This window comes from Balaenoptera physalus, assembly GCF_965194825.1.
Source record: "Balaenoptera physalus genome assembly, chromosome: 4".
Taxonomy (NCBI): Eukaryota; Metazoa; Chordata; class Mammalia; order Artiodactyla; family Balaenopteridae; genus Balaenoptera; species Balaenoptera physalus.
In genome coordinates, this window is record NC_138891.1 from 136262839 (window position 1) to 136285627 (window position 22789).

Consider the following 22789-nt stretch of genomic DNA (forward strand, 5'->3'; position numbering starts at 1 on the left):
GTCTCTGTGGGAAAGAGCAACCGGACATGCCTCCAAGCTGGAGAGTTTAGGTAACCAATGTGTTTGAGCCTCCCTCATCATTTTGTCAGGGTGTCTTAGAATTGAAAGATGCCGTTTCTAACATCCCAGTCAAATCAAGACGCTATTTCTAGGGTCCTGACTGCCTCTGCTCAGATAGCTCGGAACTAGGCAGAGCAAGGAAGGCGAGGTGTAAAGCCTTCTTAAACACAGAACAGAACAAAAATGAATACCTCCAAGAGTCAAAAGATGAATTGATATCGCCCCTTAAAGATCTTGTCAATCTGAGAAACTCTTATTCATACCCCCCTCTTTCCTCTTACATGAAAAGTTCCCTTGAACAGAAGAAGAAAAATAAGAGGAAGAAGGGGGAGGAGGAGGAGGAAGAGGAAATTCAGGAAATTCCCTCCCCTGCAAGCCCCCAACTCTCCTGGCACCACTTGCTAAATTCTGATCCTGGAAGCCAAGAGCCCCAAAGAAAAAAAGTGGTTATTCCCAGACGGCAATCCCATCATCTGTGATAAAACTCACTGAAAATGAAAAGCCCCTATTGCTTACAGGACCTAAAAAATTTAAACCCAATCAGGATACCTTGCATGACAGTTCCAATAGGGTATTAATAAAAAAAAAAAAAGTTAGGAAGATGGGGAAGTGGCTTGCATGCCAGCTGAGCGTGCGTTCTGGGTGGTTCCCGGGGGGTCTTGCTTCATTCCTGCAAAGCAGGTGCCTCTCCACTGAGCCCCAGAATTAGGCACCAGACTGTCTGTGACCTCCCAGCTCTGAATTTGTTATCAAAATGCCAACAGGCCTGCTCTCCTTCAAGCCAGAGGAGTCATTACTCTTGCAGGTAATTCCTCAACGAATTAGCCCAGGCCCGGTGGAGTCTGGGTGGAAGGTTTCTCCCTGTGACCACTTTGGACCAGAGGGGTGGTCTGCTCACGGGCAAAGGCACTCTGCCTTCTCGGCCTTTGACCAAAGTTTCCCGTGAGCCCCAGAATTTCAGTTGTGGTTTCCCGCCCATTCATTAGTAGGTGCTGTTCTGGGTGCTGGGATCTAGGGGTCAACAGGACGGAAGCCACCGGGAGGTTTACAGTCCAACACAGACAGGAAATATGCCATTATGTACCCAGATGTGGCGGCGGTGGGGGGACGGGGAGCCACAAGGGCTCTGAAGACAACTGAGAGGACAGACGGGAGGGCTACGGGACAGTGCGCTAGTTTAGCCGCGGGCTCAACGAAGATCTCGGAGGAGGTTACACCTGGGCAGAGACCTAGAAGAGAGGAAGTAAACCATGTGTGCAGATTGGGAAGAACATTCCAGGATTCCAGGCCTCTGGGGCAGGGACCACACTTGGCGCACTGGAGAAATAACACGCCAGTGTGACGGGTGCATGACCGAAGCAGAGACCAGGAGGAGAGGCAGACAGGGGCCAGTTCATGGACAACTTTATAGGTCCAGGAAAGCATTCTGGAGTTTGCACTAAATGTGCTGGGATGCAGCTGGAGAATTCTGAGCAAGAGCGTGACCGGATTTGATTTCTGTTTTTAAAACACCACTGGCTGCTACGTGGAGAGCCAGAGTTCCAGCGGGGCAAGGGTGGAGGCGAGGATTAGGAGGCCATTGCAGTAATCCAGGCAATGCATGATGCTGGCTTAGAAGGGGGAGAGCGAGGCGGAGCTGAAAAGTTGGTGAACTCACAACATCTTCTGACGAGGCACCCGAAGACCTTGCACCTGGGCTGGATGTGAGGTGTGGGGAAAGCAGCTAAGCATCAAAGACAGAACACCTACTGCTTGCTTAAGAATAACAGTGCTAATAAATTCCTGCGGATACTTTTTTTTTTCTCCAGCTTTATTGAGGTCTGATTGACAATAAAAACTGTATATATTTAAGGTGTACAACGTGATGAACTGATATACAGTGTGAAATGATTACTATGATTAAGCTGATTAACACATCCATCACTTCACATAGTTACCCCCTTTTTTCGTGGGTGTGGTGAGAGCTACTTTCTTAGCACATTTTCAAGTATACAGTACAGGAGTATCAGCTACAGCCACTGTGCTGTACACTAGGTCCCCAGAACCTCTACATCTTGTAACTGCCATAAGTTATAAGACCAACTTATAACTGATAAGACGTTGACCAACATCTCCCCATTTCCCCCACATCCCCCAAGTCCTGATAACCACCATTCTACACTTTGTTTCAGCTGCAGAGCTAAGATCACACTAATAGTGCTGTGGGCTGAATTGTGACGCACCCCCCAAAATTCATATGTTGAAACCCTAACCCCCAGTACCTCAGAGTATGACTATATTTGGAGATAGGGCCTTTAAAAAGGTGATTACGGTAAAATGAGGCCTTTGGGGTGGGCCCTAATCCAATCTGACTTGTGTCCTTACAAGAAGAGGAAATTAGGACACAGACATGCACAGGGCAAAGGCACAGCAAGAAGCAGCCGTCTACAAGGCCAAGGAGAAAAGCCTCAGGAGAAACCACACCTGCCGACACCTTGATCTTGGACTTACAGCCTCCAGAACTGTGAGAAAATAAATGTATGTTGTTTAAGCTGCCCAGTCTGTGGTACTTGGATATGGCAGCCCTGACAAATTAATACCAAGAGCCTCTATGTTGTTTTGAATATCTGTAGGTTGATAAACTTAACCACAGTTTATAGAGATCCCGTGACCAGATCAGCCACTGCAGAGACCTGAAGGCTGACCATTAAAAAACCAAACTACACACACACACACACACACACACACACACGCACACACACGCACGCACAGGCACGCGAAGTGAAACAGATTAAGAAGTCTAACCAAGAGCTACCTGTTTATTCCCAACTACCTTAGAACAACTTTTCTTTGAACTTCCTGCTGAAGGGCACAGTGGCTCCGGCTCCTGTACGGATTCCCAAGGACAGGGCTGGCCAGAGACAGCTTACAAGAGCCCTCTGGAATGCCCAGCCCACTGCCCGCCATCAGGCAACAATTTGTTGAGTTTCACCTTTGACTGAATTCTAGATGCAGAAAAGTCACACCTATTTCAAGAAATCTCTATTCATATCCCATCCCGGCCCTCAGAGGACATTAAGAACCCGAGGGAAATCAGAAACTCAGTTAGCCCGAAATATCCAAAATGTCTCTCTCATTCAGGATGAATGCACCAAACAACCTCACAGCAAAATAATGATGAAAAACAAGCCTTCCAACATCAAAAGTATTTCTATTTCCTAGTGTTTCTACCAAATCTAAGAAAACAGACATTACCATGGTGAAAAAAAAAAAAATTGGACTCGGTAAAAATAAAACTTCATAATTATAGTGTGTTCTTGTGAAAAACTCCTCAAATACATCCTTCTTGCAAAAGGTTTTCTTTTACCGACCTCCTCTTCTTTCATCGCTGACTGCAGTGGAAAATTACATTCCCCTACGAAATATAATCCTGTTGATATTAACACCTACTAAGATTTTCATCAAATTGCTAAATGAGCTGGCATAATTAGGGACAGCCAGGGGGAAAATTACAAAGGATGCAGAGGACATCACTCCAAAGGAGGTAAATACTGAGAAGATCTTAAGTTGTTTTTAACTTTGGATCATGTGCTTATAAATTTTAAAAAATGCTCACAGGCCAGACTTCTTCAAACCACCGCAGAAGCAAGTAACGGCTTGCCTGGGGATAGTCTCTTTGAAAAGAAACCTCTATGTTTTCTAAGTCTGACTTTCACCAGAGGATTCATTCATAAGAGCATCCTGAATGCAAATGACAAAAATTAAATGCACACTAAGCACTACTCCCTCCAGCCTCATGGAAATGTGTGACATTAGGTACTAAAGGCAAGAATTATCTGTTATCTGAGGGTCATGCTTTGATATGCATTTAGTGGATACCAGTTCCGCAAGCTGAAGGGGCAATGGTTTAAAGTTTTATATAGTTGTTTGAAGACAACTGTGAGGACTGATGGGAAGGGATAGGGGGACAGCACAGTGCTTTAGCTAGAGATTCAAGGAAGCTCTCTGAGGAACTGACATCTGAGTAAGGCTATCTATACCGATATCTATAAATATGCAAATTAGTTTCGCTTCTATACATATATAGGCACATAGATACATACAGGTACAGGCAGACCTCGTTTTATTGCACTTCAAAGATGCTGCGTTTTTTTCACGAATCGAAGGTTTGTGGAAACATTTTCATTATGATTACATTTGTTACGGTATCTGTGATTGGTGATCTTTGATGTAACAGCTATGACTCACTGAAGGCTCAGATGATGGTTGGCATTTTTTAGCAATAAAGTATTCTTTAATTAAGGTATGTACGTTGTTTTTTTAGACACAATGCTATTGCACACTTAATGGACTACAGTGTAGTGTGAACATTACTTTTATGTGCTCTGGGAAACCAAAAAATTCGTGTGACTTGCTTTATGGCGATCATTTGCTTTAGAGCGGGCTCTGGAACTGGACCCACACTGTGTCTGAGGTCTGCCTGTAGATACAGATCTCTCCTCTGAGTTCCGCTTCTCTGGAGAACGCTGACTAATACAGAAGTCCAGCAAACACTTTCCAATACTTACCCATTTTCCCTTTGTTCCCTACTTCCTGCTCACACTGGCTTCTTGTGTGAATGCCCCGCACTCTTTCTGCTGAGGGCTCCACACCAGCCATCCCCCTGCCTGGACCTTACCTGCCTCTTTGCACCCCTCAGACCTCAGTTGAAATGTCACCTCCTCGGAGAAGCTTCCGGGCCCCCATGAAATCCGTCCTGTTGCTGCTCCTCACAGCTCCCCATTTGCTTTACTTGTAGCAGTAATCGTAATCTATTTTAAAAAATTACCTGTCTCTGCCATGAAAATGTACATTCCCTGATGGCATAGGCATGGCTCGGTTTTCCCCTGGGTCTCAGGACATTGCCAGAAGAGTTCAGTAAATATTGGTTGGACGAACAAGTGAATGAATAAATGAATGTCTGATGAACACGCCTCACAGGATATCAACCTCAGGACTCTGATCTAAAAGGGGATGAGAACGGAAACCTATGGAAAAACGTTCTGAACTCCCTTTCTAAATTGCATTCTGCAACTGAGTCTTTTCTCCGCATTATCCTGACACACATTCTTTCAGGTTAACGAACCTCGCCCTCTCGGCAACTGATCGGCACCTAGCACCCTACAGGGTTCCAATAGTCCAGGCCACGTGATTTTAGCCAAGGGCTGATCTGTCCCTGTGTGCAAGGCCGCAGGGAACATTACAAAAGGACTAGAACACACGTTTCCCACACTTGAGAAGCTAGAAATCTCCTGGATGAGAAAAGCTGTGTCCTTGTTAAAACATCAAGTCTATCTAGCCAATTACAGCTGTATAATAAAGTGATCAGAATGATTGGATTTGGATGGTCCAGAAATTTCTGGGCACAATAATATTCTGTTCTGATCTGGGGGGCGATGAGAAGGATTTGTTTATTTGGTAAAAACCCATCAAGCTGCACCGTTATAATGTGTGTCCAGGTAATACCTGTGCCGTGCTCAGAAGAAGAAACCAGGGCACGCAAAAGCTACTTCCCGGGCTTCCCTGGTGGCGCAGTGGTTGAGAATCTGCCTGCCAATGCAGGGGACACGGGTTCGAGCCCTGGTCTGGGAAGATCCCACATTCCGCGGAGCAACTGGGCCCGTGAGCCACAACTACTGAGCCTGCGCATCTGGAACCTGTGCTCCGCAACAAGAGAGGCGCGATAGTGAGAGGCCCGCGCACCGCGATGAAGAGTGGACCCCGCTCGCCGCAACTAGAGAAAGCCCTCGCACAGAAAGGAAGACCCAACACAGCCATAAATAAATAAATAAATAAATAAATAAAATTTAAAAGTTGTAAAACAAAAATTAGAAGAAAAAACAAAAGCTACTTCCCTATGAAGAGCAGAGAATCAAGAGAGAACCCGGCCCAGTGCTCACCTCCAGGATGCCGCCCAGCCGACACCAGGGGAAATCTGTTGGGAGGATTCCTTCCCTCATTTGATATGTATTTCATTAGGCACCTACTATGTACCAGGTGCAACTCTAGGAGCTGGGGATGTAGACATAGCAGTGAACAAAATGAAACAAACCCCCGCCCGTGCGCAGTTCACAGGCAGGTAGGAAGAGGTGGACGATAAATAATAAGTAAGACAGGGACTTCCCCGGTGGCGCAGTGGTTAAGAATCCGCCTGCCAATGCAGGGGACACAGGTTCGATCCCTGGTCCGGGAAGATCCCACATGCTGCGAAGCATAAGCCTGTGTGCCACAACTACTGAGCCTGTGCTTTGGAGCCCGCGAGCCACAACTACTGAGCCCACGTGCCACAACTACTGAAGCCCGCATGCCTAGAGCCCGTGCTCCGCAACAAGAGAAGCTACCGCAATGACAAGCCCGCTCACCGCAACGAAGAGTAGACCCCGCTCGCCACAACTAGAGAAAGCCCACGTGCAGCAGCGAAGACCCAACGCACCCAAAAATAAATAAGTAAAATAAATTAAAAATAAGTAAGACAAGTGGCATGTCATGTGGGGAGAAGTGGCACAAAGGAAAACAAAGCGGGGGGTGGACAGAAGGTGCAGGGGAAGGGGGTACAGTTGAAATAGGATGGCCAGGGACCTGCTCCCTGAGATGGTGACATTTGAGCCAAGATCCAGAGGAGGTGAGAGAGCCAGCTATGGCCTTCTGGAAGAAAACTACTCCAGGAGGAGGGAAGAGCAAGCACAAAGGCCTGGGGACACATGGAGGCAGTGGAGAGGGACCGGCCACTGCAGGGACGCCGCTGGACTCCGGGGACAAGGGAAACCCTGGAGGGTATGAATAAAGCGATGGAAATTAAAGTTGAGCTTCAAACACAACTACTTTGAGACTAAACAGAGTTTAAGTCATTTAAATGCCACTGAATCCCAATTCGGTTAATTGATCTACCTAAAGGTTCGCGATCCCCACAAGCTGGATCTTATGATTGTCAGGCTAATACCCGAAGGGCCATCAGTTTACACGAGGTGGCCGGAAGAGCCGTCATCTAATCCGACCCATCCCCTCTCCCCACCTCCAGTCCAACACAGCTGCTTACATAGCAAGCTGCAGCAAGACCAGGATTTGAGCTGTAAAAATGCCATCAAAAGTGGTGAAAAGTGGTGTTCTCCCACCCCCCTGCACCCTGCTAGGCTTTCAGAGCCCACCGTCTGTACCAAATCTTCCTTTCTAGATAGATGAAAAAAATGACGGGGAGCCAGAAAATCTGAGAAAACAAACCCAATTCACCCAAATATCTGAACTTTCATTCCGGAGAGAAGGTCTGCTTGTGGCGGGGGGAAGCGGGGAACGCCCAGCCTCGCAGCGCACGTGGGGGTCAAGAGGAGCCAGGACCCCCCTGCCGGGCTGGGGTCTACTCCCCAAATAGCCCTGCCTTCATTATTTCAGGGTGACAGCACCCAAGCACATGGCCACACCCAGCTGGCCCTGTCCCTGATTGACTGGCTAAAAAAAGATTTGATAAAACCCAAGGATCAGTATTTAGGCTGCTGCTCTGAATACAACACCCATCAGGTGATTAAAGTTCGGGGTGGGAGAGGGGGAGTCCCACTTTCCCAGCACCAGGATTAGCTGGCAAGTCAACTCAATGGGACAGTTTGTTCCCACACACACCCATCAAAGCCCAGACCTCCTTTTCTATCCGAGCCACCTTTCTGGGGCCATCGAGGGGCGTGTCACTGTTCTACACCAGAACCCACAGCCTACAGGGGCACAACCACGTATCAAGGACCACGTTGATTTGTGTGGCCTACAAAAGCAAACAGGACCCAGTCGTCTGTTCCTTGTGATTTCTGATTCCAAGAAGAAACATTTCTTGGCTCAGGTCGTCTTGTCCCTGACCAGATTTTCCTATGACTTCTACGCACTTAGTGATTTATAGGAGACGTCAAACTACAATCACAGGAAAACCTCAATGGCCTGACTTAATTCGGAGAGCCAGGAGGACCTGGGAAGGGGACACGGTGCTGATCATTTTAAGTGCATCTGGGAGCATGAAGACAGGATCGGGCCCTGGGCTCTAAGCAGTCACGGGGGCTTCGATACACCGAGGGCCCACGAGCCCCGTCACGCGCTAGCGCTGGACAGGATCCCAAACACATGTTGCTTGGCCTTCTCCCCAAAATGAGCTAAATCTTCCCTCACCTAGATTACAATAAAACTTAACCTGAGTGTATATAGACTGGGACTTCATATGATGACCTCAATCCTGCTCTAGCTGTGGAGAAGTTCACTGTGAGATGGTCTTATACGAGAAACCTGATCACAGAGGGAGGCCTAAGAGTGAAGCGCCAACATTTTTAGGTCAAAAATGCTCAGATCTTGGCAGTTTCATGTGTTTCGATATAATACTAATCAGCCCTCCCACCCAACAACCAGGTACTTACAGAGTGCCTATCGCCGTTGGACAAGGCACAGCCTATTTTTACCACATGCAAAGCTCAGCCTTGCTGGGCCGATCCCCAGATGTATCATCACAAATTGTAAAATAATTAAACTGTTATGAATTAGATTTGGCTTGTGACATGGGCTGAGGTCACAAGCTCACCCCACCCCGAATCACAAGCTTCCTTTTAGGGAAGTTATGAAGGGATGCTAAGTTAGCTAGTATTTCTGCTGTCTTGTCTCTTGGATTTACTAAGAATATGAAGCATTCCCATGCATGAACCCACTCAGTTTCTCTCTTAGGCAGGGGAGGGGAGTGAGAGGCGGCCTGAATTGGAGTAACTGTGTGGGTTTTATAGACACGGGCACAGAGCCTCCCAGAGATTGGGGAACTGGGCCTCAGTGAGTTATATGATGGGCTAAGGGGCCCTCTGGCTGCGGAGCCAACTGGTACATGGAGAAAAGGTATGCATGGTTTTCAGAACAGGAAATAGGTTCAGGAAATACACATATGGGGAAATGTCTGGAAAACTGAGAAGAAAACTGCTGTGGGCATGGGAAGTTCTGGGCCAGCTTCTGTTTTCCTGAGTCTTCCCATTGAATACATGTGAGCTGCCCACAGTCATTCCTTTTGACAGACACTTGTGGAAGTTTCCTGCACTTCAGGCCCCAGGTTGGGGTGCAGGGTGAACTAAGCACAGCCCCGCCCTCAAGGAATGGGTGTACAGATTAGAGGACTGGCTTGTGCCCTGGGCGACCACTGCCCCAGACAGACATACGCATCTATAATATATGCAGGGAAAAAACTGCCAGTTTACAGTTGGTTTATTTTATTTTTCATTAATTAACTAATTTATTTTATTTTTGGCTGCGTTGGGTCTTCGTTGCTGCGTGCAGGCTTTCTCTAGTTGCGGCGAGCGGGGGCTACTCTTCGTTGCGTGCGCGGGCTTCTCATTGCGGTGGCTTCTCTTGTTGTGGAGCATGGGCTTTAGGTGCACGGGCTTCAGTAGTTGTGGCACGTGGGCTCGGTAGTTGTGGCTCGCGGGCTCTAGAGCGCAGGCTCAGTAGTTGTGGCACACGGGCTTAGTTGCTCCACAGCATGTGGGATCTTCCCGGACCAGGGCTCAAACCCGTGTCCCCTGCACTGGCAGGCGGATTCTTAACCACCGAGCCACCAGGGAAGCCCCTACACTTGGTTTTTATTGTGAGGCTGGATGGAGAGCTGGGGGATGAACAAGGTCTACATTCTCATTCCCTTATTCAGCATTAGGGGCATGTGATTATTTTCAGAGTCGTCACAGGACAGAAGAGGGACAAAGATGTTATATATCGACTGATGAACTCAGAGGAATTTCTGTCCTGACCCTTGAGCTGGACAGTGGAGCTGCCTAAAATAAACAGTCCAGCAGCTGAACAGGCAAAGGATATGAACTGTCCAGAGGAAATAAGCTAGAGGAAACAGAATCAGTCAACACGCATGTGGGAAGGCAGAACAATTTTGTAGTCAGAGACACAGCAGAAAAAAAAAGAATACGAGAATGTTCCATAGGGGAGGAGCAGAGAGGTGCCCCCTTTAGGGGAGCCTGGAGCCCCCTGAAGTCAGTTGGTTGTACTTGACAGGCAACGGGAGGGGCAGGCGGTGAGGCAAAGTCCAGGGGCTGGGACGCTAATGCCGGATAGGCTGCCAGGCAGCTGGGGAGGAGCAGGGTTTGGAGGCAGGGCCTCGGGTGTGCCATCTGAACCCCAGGCAGGCTACAGGCCACGAACTCTCCAGGCCTCCGCGTCTTCATGCAACAAGTGTGTACCTCCCAGGGATGCTGGCTTCAAACAAAGTGAGGGACCAGAGTGGAGAGGCAGTGGGGAGGCGGCGGTGAGTGGTTAAGAACACAGACTCTGGGCTAAGACAGCCGGGGTTCACATCCTGCTCCCACAACTCAGCTGTGCAACAATGAGCAGATCCCTTTGCCTCAGTTACTCCAGCCATCAAATGGGGACAATAGCAGCCTCTCCCTCCCAGGGTTCGCGTGAGGATTGAATCCGTCCACGTTCCTAAGCACATACGACAGCGCCTGGCACAGAACAAACACCATACAAGCGTTTACTTCACTCATGCACATGAGCCCCGTGCCCTGGGGACCGGCACATAGTAGGTGCTGGGGGAAAGTCACCATAGCCATTTCCCTTCTCTGGGTGTGCTGGGAGACAGGGAAAGAGGATCATCAGAGAGGGAGGAAAAATTACCCAGTTTTAAAGAAAGTTCTCCAAGACTTTTCCCTGACCAAGAAAAAAGAAACTGGAGCAACGCCCGCAAGAAGGAATGGAATCCTAGAAACGCTGTGTTCTGATCAAGCCGAGTTTGACCTTTTAGCAAATTACACAACCCACGTATTCATCACAAATTCCAGCATCCGGGGGCCAGGCTCTGCAGGTGGGTGCTGTCGTCGGAGCCACCGTGGAAGCCCGGGCTGAGAAAGAGAAACACGGGGGCTGAGATCAGGCTCCTGGGAGGCAGGTCCTGTCCACCTGTGGAGCTGACTTCCTCAATGGCAAACAGGTTCAGACACGCGTGCGCCTCCGCTGGCCGTTTCACTGGCATGGCTGCCAACACCAGCATGCTACCTGATGAGCCTCGAGCCAGCATCCCGACAGCTCCAACGGGGTCCCTGGGGCTGGACCAGCTGCCCCAAGGGGCCTGGGACCCTGCTGTCAGATACACCAGCTGCCATTCTGCCGAGCCAGGACATTCATGGGATGCAGCCAGGAAAAGGGACTCTCTGGGGCCATGGGTATAGCCATCTGCACACCCCCAGGCAGGGCTCCCCAAATCCGCCTGCATCGAGAGCTCCCACGGAGGGGCAGAGGGAGACGGAGCCTGGAGGTCACCGGCCCTCAGGGCGGGGAGAGCCATCACCTCTCCCGCGTGAAGAATGACCCTCTGTGGAGGGCGTCCTGGCGAGCAGGGCCCTCTGGGCGCTCTCCACCTATGGAATCACGTACTCTTCACTGGAGCCCTGGGCGGGGGGGCGTGATTATGACCCCCCAACTTCCAGGCAGGCAAGCTGAGGCACAGAGTGGGTGGTGAGTCGCCCAGCCGCGTGGAAGGAGCAGCAGAGCCGGGCTGGACCCCGGGGGGTCCAGCGATCTTCACCGCTAAGCGCTGACCAGTGACCTTCAGACGCGAAGGTAGGGTCTTCCTATTGGCCGGAAAACGGGAAGAGTTCCTTCCAGGGTGGGTCACTCCTGCTTCCCTTGAACTAGTGGCTGGAAAGGACAGCTAAGGAGGACACCAGCAGTGACCCTGAGTGACTGACCAGGGACCCCCCGAGGAAAAGAAAGGGCTGGCGGAGGCAGGAAGATTCTAAATGCTTCGAGAGCAAGGCCGTGGGTGCTTCGTTACTGAGAGGCCCTCCTTCTCCGCTGCGGCCCCTGTCTGAGGGCCTTCTCAAAGGCTCTCCTTTCTTTATCCTCCTCTCTGACTCCCTAACTCGCTGGACATGCATTCTCTTAAGGTTTAGATTAGTCACAGGGGCGAGGTGCAACACCCCGCTGTCTTGCTGGAAGCACGGATGCTTGCGATCTTTGAAGAAAAAGACTAGAAAATACATTTGAACTGAAAGGGCACAGAACTAATATTCCTGAGGATGCTGGAATACGGTGCCTAACGATGCTTTAATCCCACCAGCAGAGAGTCCAGACGCAGAACCTGGACCAACAGCCGTAGGGCTTGGCCTCCCAGGCCCGCTGCACCTGCCCTTCTCGCGAGCGAGCCTTTGCCCTGCAGAGCGAGAAGACGCAGCTGAAAACTCTACATCTGAACCAGCCCAGGGGTCAACCCAGATACGGTGGAGAAGTCAGTGAGGTGAGACATGTTTACTGAAGGTGTATAGGTCCGTACACACCTGGACTTTGGTTGTCATTTAAAGAAGGAATGTGGGAAGAGCCCGAGACAAGAACAAGGAGCCTGGCTTCTTACTTCAGTTTAATCATGAGCTTGCTGTGTGATCTGGGGCCAATCTCAACCTCTCTGGGCACAGTGAGCAGCCACTGTGTAGGTCCCTTCTATGCTCACGTCCTATCCTTTATTGATATGATTGAGGAACTGGTGCTGCCTGATTCTGGAGCTAAGAGTCACATGTGGCTATTTCAATTAAATTAAACTTACACAAAATTAAAAACTCAGTTCCTCAGTAGCACTAGCCCCATTTTAAGTGCTCAATAGCTGGTCAAGATTTAAATTAATTAAAGTGAAATAAAATTTAAAATTCCGCTTCACAATGGAATACTACTCAGCCATAAAAAAGAATGAAATTTTGCCATTTGCAACAACGTGGATGGACCTGGAGGGCATGATGCTAAGTGAAATAAGTCAGAGGGAGAAATACTGTATGATATCACTTATGTGTGGAACCTAAAAGTTACAACAAATGAGTGAATATAACAGAAAGGAAACATCACAGATATAGAGGACAAACTAATGCTTACCAGTGGGGAGAGGGAAAAGGGGCAGGAGCAAGAAAGTGTAGGGGATTAAGAGGTACAAACTATTATGTATAAAATAAATAAGCTACAAGGATATATTGTACAACACAGGGAATACAGCCAATATTTTATAATAACTATAACTGGAATATAACCTTGAAAAATTGTGCATCACTACATTGTACACCTGTAACGTATAATAATGCTGTACATCAAGTATACTTTAATTTAAACATCATTTTCGTGTTCTTGAAGTCACTTCTTTTTCTTTGTTTTTTTATAGTCCAGAGGTCTTTTATTTTTTTTACACCCATCATGCCATGAATTCACAGGGACTGCGTTCCAGCAGCTCAGGCTCCTTTCCCTTGGTTTCTGTTATACGAAGTATGTTTCTCTGGACGGAACAGGCCGGCGCTTCAGTTGAACCCAAGTACCTTTCTCTTTGGCTTCCTTCTTTTTCTGATCATTTTCCTTCCCGAGTTTCAGGAAGCTATCTCGGCTCTTAGAGTGCTTAATACGCTCAATGTGGACATTAATTGTCTTGGCAAGGATCATGCCCTTGTTTGTTTACGACAGTGCCAACAGCATGCCAGGTCACACTGTAGACTCTTCCAGTCTTGCCATGGGAACACTGGGGGCGCATTCCACTTCGAACGGTGCCCATTCCCTTGATGTCTACAATATCACCTTTCTTGTAGATTCGCATGTATGTGGTCAAAGGAACAGCTCCATGTTTTCTAGGAGGCCTAGAGAACCTAAAGCAGGTGCCTCTCCTCTTTCCCTTTGTGTTGGTCATTTTGATGAATTACTGGAAGATGACGGTTCTGGTCGAAAGGCTGAAGTCACTTCTTTAAAAGGAGAATTGAGTGCTAGGTAAGAGCCTACAAAAAAGCAATGAGAGAGCTGGATGTGTCTGTTGTGTGTAACCAGGTCTAGGACAGGAAAGTATTTGTCAAAGACACCGGAAGAAAGGTGAGTTAAAATGCCACACTGCCACGCCAAGGTTAAGGTGAATGGTAGAACACTAGCACATTTCCCGTAAAAGCAGGGTATAAGACAAGGATGCCATATGCCAATGCTATGATCTACTGTCAAAGTGCCACGTGGATTAGAGAATAAAACAGGTATTGTAAAGAAGATGGCAAAATCATCACTCTTTGCAGACAATATGATTTAATACCTGCAAAATGCAGAAGAATGAACTGTAACATTAGAAACAGTAAGAGGCTTTAGTATGGCAGATGTTTACAAAGTTAATATGCAGGAAACAATTTCCTTTATATGAAAGTAAAAGTAAGTATAATGGAAAAGACATCTCATATTTTAATACATTTCTTAAGCTTACATAAAAATATTTATACTGAAATATCTAAAACAAACTAAAATATATAGGTGATCTATGTGAAGAATATATATATATATATGTATATGGAAAGCATCAAACCTGTACAGATGCCATAAAAGATGGCTTAAATAAGTAGAACAACATTATAAGAGCATAATATTTAAAGATGTCAATTCCCCTGAAGTAACTATAAACCCGAAGCAATCTCACTCAAAATACCAACAGGTTTGGTTGTTGCATTTTGTTTTCGTCCTTGTGGGGGGCAGAGGATACTTTGAAATGACAGAATGATTCTTAAAGTTTGCGAAGGAGATAAGGAAAGGAAACTGGCCAGGAAAATAAATTCTGAAAGAGAGAATGGGGGAGAATCAGCCCCACTGTAAATAATATGAAACTGGCTCAGAAATGGACAAAAAGATGAACAGAAGAGCCCTGATTCAAGAACACTTGACCATTTAGGTGGTATTTCAAATATGCAGGATTTGGAACTTGCAAGTAACATGCAAAAAAGCAAATCAGAAACCGAATTTACTCCTTACACCAAGATATCCAGGGAATTAAAGGCAAACATCACAAATAAAAATGTATAAGTACTAGAAGAAAACATATGCCTACACATCTTGGCCCATGAAAGGACTCTCTAGGTCTAAGAGCCCAGAAAACAGGAAGGCAAAATTTCTACACCAGAACTACAAATAAAAAGGATAAAAATGTCTGTGGGGTAAAAACACCATAGTCAAATGGCAAACTGGGGGAAATATTGGTAATATATGTGATTAAGTAACAATTTCCTTAATATACAACAGAACTCTGAAAAATTCACAAATACAGATGAAAACTTACCACAAAAATAGCAAAAGATATAAACAATCAATTTACAGGAAAACAAAAACAACAACAAATGACCAATATGAATAAAAGATGGTCAACCTTAAGCAAATTAAAACAAAGAGATACTATTTTTCACTTATCAAAGATTGTGGCAATGATCCCAAATGATTTATGATCCCCTGTATTGGCAAGAATGTGGGGAAAGAGGAACTGTCATGCAGTGCAGGTGGTAATATAAATTGGAAAAAACATTCAGGAGAGCAAATTCACAGTATCTATCAAAATGCAAAACAGCCATACCCTTGACACAGATATTTCACTTCTAGAAATGTATTTTGCAAGCATTTTTACACAAGTAAACAAAGATACATGTAGAGTGGGCCCTCTGGATCCTCGGGTTCCACACCTGCAGATTCAACTAACAATGGATCAAAAACATTTGGAAGAAAAAAATTCCAGAAAGTTCTGAAAAGCAAAACTTGAATTTGCTGTTCTCCAGCAACTATTTACATAGCATTTACAGCTATTTACAGAGCATTTACAATGCATAGGTTATATGCAAATATTATGTCATTTACTATAAGGGACTTGAGCATCTGCAGATTTTGGTATCCACAGGTCATGGAACTGCTCCCCCATGGATACCCGGGGAGGCGTGTATAAGGATGCTGCTTGTGACATTGTTTACAACAGGAAAAAAACAACAACAACCTAGAAACAAACTAAATGTCTATCAGTAGGAATTGCTGGTTCAATTATGTTACATTCTTATTATGAAATGCCAGGCAGTCATCAAAAGAACAGATTCCATTGAGTCTGTTGGAAGATGTCCACAATATTCTAAGAATGCAAGTAGCAGGGCTTCCCTGGTGGCGCAGTGGTTGAGAATCTGCCTGCCAATGCAGGGGACACGGGTTCGAGCCCTGGTCTGGGAAGATCCCACATGCCGCAGAGCAACTAGGCCCATGAGCCACAACTACTGAGCCTGCGCGTCTGGAGCCTGTGCTCCGCAACAAGAGAGGCCGCGATAGTGAGAGGCCTGTGCACCGTGATGAAGAGTGGCCCCCACTTGCCGCAACTAGAGAAAGCCCTCGCACAGAAACAAAGACCCAACACAGCCATAAATAAAGAAAGAAAGAAAGAATGCAAGTAGCAAAAGAGTATATGTAATATGATATTTATAAATATATACACATGGCATATATAGAATATGTGTGAAAGAGTACACATAAAACTTAGAGGTTATTTCTAAGAAACAGGTTGAGAGAAAAGGATGAGGAATTTTTAGTTAACACTTTAACAATCAAATATAAATTTTATAATGAATTACTCTTCAAAGCACACAGCAATCTAGACAAATGTAATAACCCATAGTTGGTACTCAGCAAATAATACTCATTATGAGTTGTGATCTTCAGAAAGTTTTCCCCAGTGACATAATATACCCTTACCCCAGCACAGTGTAGATGTAATACAATGGTGGGTAACTTCTTGCTAAAGTCAGCATGTCATGGCTGTACTCTCTGGCTAGAAGGCTGGATAAGGGCTGAGTTATCCTGGACCAAAAGCACAGAGAAATGGCTCCAAGAACTATGAGCCCAGATCACACCATGCTAAAGCCCCTCGATCCAATCTTCAGTCCCCACTGGTGCCACCCTATGATGTAACCATCTGGAATGTCTGACCTGGGGACAGACTGTGAGTGCCATGCTGCTTTGGGGATAAGACTCGGGTTTTTAAAGATTGGTTCATTTAATTAAAAGCACAGCAGGCCGCTGAGTACTAAGCAGACAGCATGCATTTCATTCAGGAAGGTCACCTCTCCTGGTACAACGTAGTGGAAAACAGGGCAGCATTCAGAGATAAGAAGATCACAGGTTGATTTTGCCCTCTTAGGACGAGATTTGGCAAAGAATGACCAGCCTCCTTCTATCAAGGGTGCTAGAGGCTGGCTGGTAGATGGGATTTAGCAGATGACAATGAATTTCTGAAAAGATCTGTGTATTCCCTAAAAGGCATTCTAAGAACAACAAGAGAGAATGGAAAGAGGGAAAGCAAAGAGAGAGAGAGAATAGGGAGGCAGGGAGGGGAAAACCTCACCAGCAAACATGACATTTATTTCTCAATTACAGATTTTTTAAAAAAAAGTTGTGCTTGGGAAGCCTAGGATTTCTTACTGCTATAAATAATGATTTTATGCTTCAGAGAAACTTTATGTAAAAACCATTATCTTATTGAGATTTATTTTTATTTTTTAAAATTTATTTATTTTATTTATTTATTCTTGGCTGCGTTGAGTCTTCGTTGTTGCGCACGGGCTTTCTCTAGTTGCGGTGAGCGGGGGCTACTCTTCGTTGCGGTGCGCAGGCTTCTCATTGCGGTGGCTTCTCTTATTGCGGAGCACGGACTCTAGGCACACGGGCTCAGTAGTTGTGGCTCCCGGGCTCCAGAGCGCAGGCTCAGTAGTTGTGGCGCACGGGCTTAGTTGCTCCGCGGCATGTGGGATCTTCCCGGACCAGGGCTGGAACCCGTGTCCCCTGCATTGGCAGGCGGTTCTTAACCACTGCGCCACAGGGAAGCCCGAGATTTATTTTTTAAAGGGTTTAGGTTTTTAATTTGTTTTCAACTTTGTAGCAACGCTCATTCACGTCAAAACATGATGTTCTAAGCATTACAGGTGATAACAAGCCATGCTAGCCTTCTGGTATAATACAGCTCTAAATGCATTCTAAATGTTCAGCAACAGCTCAGCCTGTTAGTTTCATACACACGTGTGTGCGCACACACACGTGCACACACATACACACACACAATCACTGCCATGATTTTAAAGCTGCAGAGCCTTCTGGCCTGAGATAATTTATGCAACTTCTGGAAGTGCCTAAAACTACTCCTGGGAAAATAAGGCTTAATACTTAATGAACTTAAAAGAGCAAGACTTTTATTTTTATGTTAGTGTTTTACTTCCACTGCTGCACAAATATTTAAGTGCCTACTATGTGGCAGGCACTGTCCTAGGCACAGGATTATAGCAGTAAGCAATACAGATACCATAGTCTTTGCATTTTAATAATCATTTAAATAAAATTGCTAACAGTTACAAAACACTTACTACAAGCCTGGTGTTATTCTTAGCCCTTTATTTATATGCTCTCTTTTCATCTTCACAACCCCATGAGGTAGGTACTTTTATTACCCCATTTTACAAAGAGACTGAAACACAGAGAAGGTAAGTTACTTGCCCAAGGTCACACAGCTAGTTGCTGGCAGAGCTGGGATTTGAATTCAGACTGACTTGGCTCAGGGGTCCACCCTCCTAACTACTGCATCTTACTGCCTTTTTAACATGCACAACGCCAAAGAAAGGTAGGTATTTGTCCACAAAGAAGGTGGGCACTCACAGGTAATATATGCATATTCTCTTATACATTTTCACTCTCAGCTAAGCCATAAAAATAAGTAGCAAGCAAGAAGAAAACCTACAAGTAGGTGATCTTGCCAATGTAGTCCCTGTGCAGAGAAAACAAAGGAGGAAAAGAAAGGAAATGAAAAGGAAATGGACAAACAAAAATTAAATGGCTACTCAATATAAAATCTCTAGCCATATAATCAATGACATTAAAACGAAGTCCTTGATTAAGACTAAAGAAATCATTTCAGGGCATCTCCTGCCTTCAGCTTCTATCACAAACACTGTCCTGCTGTATTTAATTATCACAGGCATCCTAGTAAGGTGAAGCACCACCCAGCCCTTGTTTTATGATATAAGATAAAGAATGTGCTCAGAATCTCAGCCATGGCCCAGCTGCTACTGCTTCATTCCAGGCCACGAATTGAAGCACAAGTCTCCATTCTGTCCTCTGCACAACTACCTCCCAATAAATGCAGGAATTCATCCCCTCAGCATACAACCTCTCTATCCCCACCCACCTCACCTGTGCCACCGTCTCAGGCAGGCTCCTGGTGCTGAGGACCAGGTCATTATCCTGAACATGTTGTAAATAACTGAAATACTCGGAATGTGGAGGTTACAAAGTATCTGAAGATCCATTAATGGTATTTCCCAAATATATGTCAAGGAGATAACTGAATAACAGAGCACGTTAGGGTCAAAGTGCCCCCTGAAAATTTATGAATCACTTTGAAGAAATACACAAATTCAGAACTGAGTTTAAAAATGAAAACCACTCTGGAAATGTTGTGTCAGGGTCAAACAGGTGGTTGAGTTTGAAAGATATATCTTAGACTGGGCTGTTCCAGAAAGAGAGATATAGATACAAACCAACCCTGATGTTGCCAAACGTTTGCAAGGGTCTCCAGGCCAGTTCATGAACGGTTTATAACCCAGTGAGTTTTGCTGATGAGTGGTCTGTTTTTAGTAGTTTATAGCCTGCTGACCCAGACCTGAGGGTTCTCCATCACCATCCAAGATCTGCAGCTTAGGCGCAAAGGTGGTTCTGAGAGCAGAGCTGAGATCTACCCGAATCCCCCCAAATCCTGACTCCAGCCCAGGAGAATACTGTCACTGCATGGCTTGGGCAGTAGGTAATTCATCCGAGGACAGGGGTCCACCACACGGGGCTGACAACCTATGTACCAGCACAAGCTTTGCCTTTTAAAAGTAATCTCCATAGCAACCTAATAGCTGAAGACAGCTCGGAAAATTCCCCTTGAAAATTCCAAATGAAGTGTTTGTTTCATCTGAGTGAGCTCTCTCTTTCTCTTTCTTCCTTTCTCTCTTTCTTTCCCACACCTCTTGGCTTGTGGGATCTTAGTTCCCCGACCAGGGATTGAACCCGGGCCCCCCGGCAGGGGAAGCACTGACTCCTAACCACTGGACTGCCAGGGAATTCCCTCTTTATATTTCTTTATGCTGATCATTTGTGTCACAGTCCGAATAAGTCACAGAAAATCAGAGCACGGGGCAGAGAATGTCACAGATGTGTACTAGACACGGTGAAAGAGGGTCACTCTTTTTTTTTTTTTTTTTTTTTTTTAAAGATTTATTTATTGATTGATTGATTGATTGCTATGTTGGGTCTTCGTTTCTGTGCCAGGGCTTTCTGTAGTTGCGGCAAGCGGGGGCCACTCTTCATCGCGGTGCGCGGGCCTCTCACTCTCGCGGCCTCTCTTGTTGAGGAGCACAGGCTCCAGACGCGCAGGCTCAGCAGTCCTGGCTCACGGGCCCAGTCGCTCCGCGGCACGTGGGATCCTCCCAGACCAGGGCGCGAACCCGTGTCCCCTGCACTAGCAGGCAGACTCCCAACCACTGCGCCACCAGGGAAGCCCCCAAGAGGGTCACTCTTTGAGGCGAGCACAGCATCCCTGTTTCCTGTTCTAACCAAAGGGGGTCCCACTGCCCAGCAGCAGGGAGAGTCCCCTCCCTTGGCTTTCTGCTGGGAGAATGGAAGAGAGGGGGTGTCTCTCCAGTTTAAAGTTCCAGCTACACACTTATCATTATAATAGCTTCTTCTGCAGCACAGGGAGTGACTTCTCCCTCCGAAAACGCACGCTCTGTCCTTGATGCCTGAAATAAAGGCGAAGGCAACCACCAGACTCCATCGCAGAACTTATGTGAGGCGACCTCCCCCTGGTGGCAGGCGCTGGTGTCTGCACAGCCCCGGACTAGCTCTGGCACAGCCTCCTCTGCCCTCCCACCAGGAAGGACCATAGGTACCCTGCTCTTCAGCAGCCCCCTAACGGTGGCACAGGAGACAGGGCTGCCTGTTTCAGCTGACGGGACTCTAGCTGTCCTCATTGTCTCATGCTCCGGATTCTTTGCATGGGGTGGGACGTGGGGCAGGTGAGGACATCATTTCACGGGAAATTAGATGAGCAGCGTAACCAGCGGGCCGGGAGAAAATTCTAGTTCTGCCAATATCTAGTGAGCTCCCCTGAGGAAATGTGACCACTGCTCTGAGATTCCTCCTTGGAGAAGTTGAAGGCTTGAGCCTGAGGTCCTCTCTGCCACGGTTCCGTAGCTGCGCCCAGAGTCTGACGCCCAGCTGCCATGGGATTCTGTGTGCTGATTAGTTTTGCAAAGGGAGCAGAAGCCTTCCACATCTATAAAATGGGCAAATATAGTATTTATCTTGGAAGGTTGAAAGAAGGATGAAATGAAACGATGTACATAAAATATTTGGCGAACAGTATGTGCTAAGTAAACAGGGTGCTTCTCACGAATTGTTTTCTTTTTTTAATTAATTAATTAATTTTTGGCTGCCTTGGGTCATCGTTGCTGCGCGCGGGCTTTCTCTAGTTGTGGCGAGCGGGGCCTACTCTTCATCGCGGTGCGCGGGCTTCTCATTGCGGTGGCTTCTCTTGTTGCGGAGCACGGGCTCTAGGCGCACGGGCTTCAGTAGTTGTGGCACGCGGGCTCAGTGGTTGTGCCTCCCGGGCTCTAGAGCGCAGGCTCAGTAGTTGTGGCGCATGGGCTTAGTTGCTCCACGGCATGTGGGGACCTTCCCTGACCAGGGTTCGAACCCATGTCCCCTGCATTGGCAGGCGGATTCTTAACCACTGCGCCACCAGGGAAGTCCCTGAATTGTTTAATTACTAACTACATATATAATTGATCACCCAAACTTAAGAGTGAAGGAGGGGACTTCTAGTAACCTTCCCGGGACAACAGGCATGAACCAGATGGACAAACTGGGACATACTGTCACCGTATCAATAAGAAATAGCTGTCGGGCGATTGGGAAAAGTTCCCAATAATGGAAAAACTAAAAAAAAAAAAAAAAAAAGTTTCACTCAATTGTTCCGGCTTTGTGAGGTCATATATTTGGCAAACCCTCAAATGGCAACTGGACAGAATCGGCGCTGGCGTCAGTTAGATCGTCTCTGACACAGGTTCCTCTCGGATCGGTGAAATTTCCAAGACCAATTGCAGACACAAGTGTAAGTGACTGGAATTTACCTCCTCTCTCCCACAAACCAGCAGACAGGCCTCCCACGGACCAGTGCAGGATAAGGCACAAGAGTGGGGATGGAGGAAACCAGAATGTCACCCCCCAAATATGCCTCTCTGACATAAAAGGTATTTGGAGCTGAATGCAATTATGAAGCACATATGCAAGAAAGCTCTATCTTGTCCCTCTTTTCTGCTTATAGGTGGGATATAAATGCCCCTTTTAATGGAGATGACTCCAGACTCTTACACAGGAATCTGCAAACGCACCCATCAGTTCCCTCCCACGTATTTACTTCCCCGCAGTGTGCTGCCACGTGGAAGCCTGAAACTGCTTTCCTCCCTCCTGCCATTTCTCTATCAATTTATTCTTTGCTGAAGAGGCTACGTAAGCCAAGTTCTAAGCCTCCACGTCTCGATGAGGGTTCTCCCACCTGACATGTGCTGCACGCATTAATGACTTCTGTTTTTCTCCTGTGATCCATCTTTTTGTTAAAGAGCCACAGCTGAAAACCTAGAATGGACAGAGGTAAAGTTCTGTCTCCCCTGCAGGTAGAAGGCTGGGAAGCTGGATGGAAGAGAACTAGAGTCACACTAGGAAAAATTCTCTTCTTGAGTCAATTCCTACTGGGAAAGGTCTGTAGGGGAGCAAGCGCTCCCCTGATAGAAGAGCTGGAAGTGACCTCGCTGAGATGACCCAGCTCAACCCGGTCACTTCACAGATGAAGCAACTGAGGTCTGGGTGAATATCTTGCCCAAGGACG

General features: G+C 46.7%; 1 protein-coding gene and 1 pseudogene across 3 annotated transcripts in view; both read right to left on the reverse strand.

The window, feature by feature from the left end:
* Window positions 1-22789, reverse strand: part of RCAN1 (regulator of calcineurin 1) — a 94030-nt gene that overhangs the window by 62608 nt on the left and 8633 nt on the right. The window lies entirely within an intron of this gene.
* Window positions 2-22789, reverse strand: part of LOC309659283 (large ribosomal subunit protein eL21 pseudogene) — a 31090-nt pseudogene continuing 8302 nt past the window's right edge. Inside the window, exon 2 of the transcript XR_014268372.1 lies at window positions 2-13820. The product of XR_014268372.1 is annotated as a large ribosomal subunit protein eL21 pseudogene (transcript). The remainder of the gene's footprint in view (window positions 13821-22789) is intronic.